Source organism: Austrofundulus limnaeus, unplaced genomic scaffold (genome assembly GCF_001266775.1).
Source record: "Austrofundulus limnaeus strain Quisiro unplaced genomic scaffold, Austrofundulus_limnaeus-1.0 Scaffold2, whole genome shotgun sequence".
In the NCBI taxonomy this organism is placed as follows: Eukaryota; Metazoa; Chordata; class Actinopteri; order Cyprinodontiformes; family Rivulidae; genus Austrofundulus; species Austrofundulus limnaeus.
In genome coordinates, this window is record NW_013952404.1 from 7,753,813 (window position 1) to 7,755,742 (window position 1,930).

At 41.9% G+C, this 1,930-nt stretch overlaps 1 protein-coding gene across 1 annotated transcript in view; it reads left to right on the forward strand.

Annotated features, from left to right (window-relative positions):
- The first annotated feature begins 338 nt into the window (after positions 1–338).
- The window catches only part of bahd1 (bromo adjacent homology domain containing 1), a 34,838-nt gene continuing 33,246 nt past the window's right edge, over positions 339–1,930 (forward strand). Inside the window, exon 1 of the mRNA XM_014014268.1 lies at positions 339–869. The gene's annotated coding sequence lies outside the window, so the exon portion shown is untranslated. The remainder of the gene's footprint in view (positions 870–1,930) is intronic.

Sequence of the window (1,930 nt, forward strand, 5' to 3'; positions counted from 1 at the left end):
CAGTTCTGAAGGCAAAAGGGGGTCCAACCCGTTACTAGCGTGGTGTACCTAATAAAGTGGCCGGTGAGTGTATATGATGAAAAATAAGCCTTTTTGATCTGAACAGGTTTTTATTTATTCAGCTGTCAACCATATTTTATTAGAATTAAATATATTTGCTTACGGTGTTGAATATTGCTATTTAAACATGTGATTAAAATGTGAATTATCCAGATTAATTAATTACAAAGTCTGTTTTAAATGAATTATTTTTTATGTGTTTTTAATGTTATTGCCCCCCCGGCCACCCTGAGAAGTAAACCCACCCCAGTAAAGTTTAGGTCCGCCTCTGGCCGCAGCTGCAGTTCGGTGAAGTTTAAGGAGAAAAGAAGAAAAGCTGAGATGTTTGRTGGACTCTTTCAGCTGAGTTAATCCGTCAGGAGCAGTGGGTGGAGGCCATCTGTCAGCCTGCTGCTGCCGGGGGAAGGACGGGGACATGTGGACGGACCGGACCCGTCGTGGCCCTTTAAGAAACTCCATGTTTTCGCTTCATGATGCGTCAACACAAAAAGCGGATGATGCTGTTATGTAAAACATGCCAAAGTGAGCTGGTAGTTTGCAGGATCTGCGCTCGGCTCAGCTCGAAGCTCGCTGCTGGAGTCTGAACGCGATCGAGTGGGGATTTTTTTTTCTGCTGTTCGGAGAAGAAATACTAATTTAAAAAAAAGGAAGCAGAAAGACGGATTTCAGGCGATCAACTCTGCATGAGTCGTCCTCCGCACGGACGGGTTTCCTCCTTCACTTCTCCACCTGACGCATCTCTGTTTCCTCTGGATCTGAGCTCAGAAACAAACCCAGTTCTTCTGCTTCTGGTTCCAGTCTTTGAAACGGTAAGACTGAAGAAAAAATAAATAATAAAACAACTCTTATCAGCTACGAGGCTGAACTGAAAGTGTCGAGCAGGACGGGATCGAGCTGCTTTGGGTGGGAGTCGCGGGTGACAGACCCATCACGTTGGCCCCCTCAGAGGGGAACTCACAGACCTGTTAGGAAGGTTTGAAGTCTTCAAAAAAAGGTTTTTCTCTGGTGCAGYAAAATGTCCCCCCCAGCAGCTGCAGCTGGGATTCAGGAGCTCGATATTTACCTCCAAATTGCCGGTTTTGTTACCAAAATGTTGTCTTTGTTTTGTCTGGATATGTGGCTGATGGGTTTGTTTTTCTAACAGCTGCAGTTATTCKAACTTTTCAGCTTGTAATCCAGAACAAACACGAGCTGAGACTCGTCATCAAAAACATGTAAAACGACAGATAAGACTAAACTAAAAGCGTGATGTCAACTTTTATAATTTTGTGTCTATTCTGGTGAGATTGTGCTGTCAAATGCCTTTTTTAAATGTTTAATTTAATGTGATGGGATCATCAGCTCTTGGTGTGACCCACAGTGATGTTCTGGGAACCATGTTTTTCCTCTTGACATCAATGTATTTGCTTCCAAAGAGCCAGACCTTCAGAGTGGTCTTCATGAACAGTTTGACAGACTTTCTGAAGATTGGTTAAATGTTTGAGGGATTTTGTTGGGACTTTGGTTGCTTATTTACCTGTTTTCTGTCCAGTTATTGACATGACAGCAGAGTGCAGGGGTCTGCAATCTGCGGCTCTGGGGCCACATGTGGCTCTTTGGTCCCTCTGCAGTGGCTTATTGAAAATGTGACAAAATATAACAGATTTTTTTTATATACTCACAACAGATATAAACTGTATGCAAATATGTGATGGAATACTAATACAAAGAGTGAAACCTGTTGTTTAGCTCATGCTAGTCTGTTGTCTACCTAAATATTCTAACTTTTTTCCATGATCTTTCTCTCAAATTGATCAGGGTTATCTTTAAACGCCTTTAAGACCACATAATAATAAGAATTAGAAAATAAAATGTCTGAATAGTTCAGTTG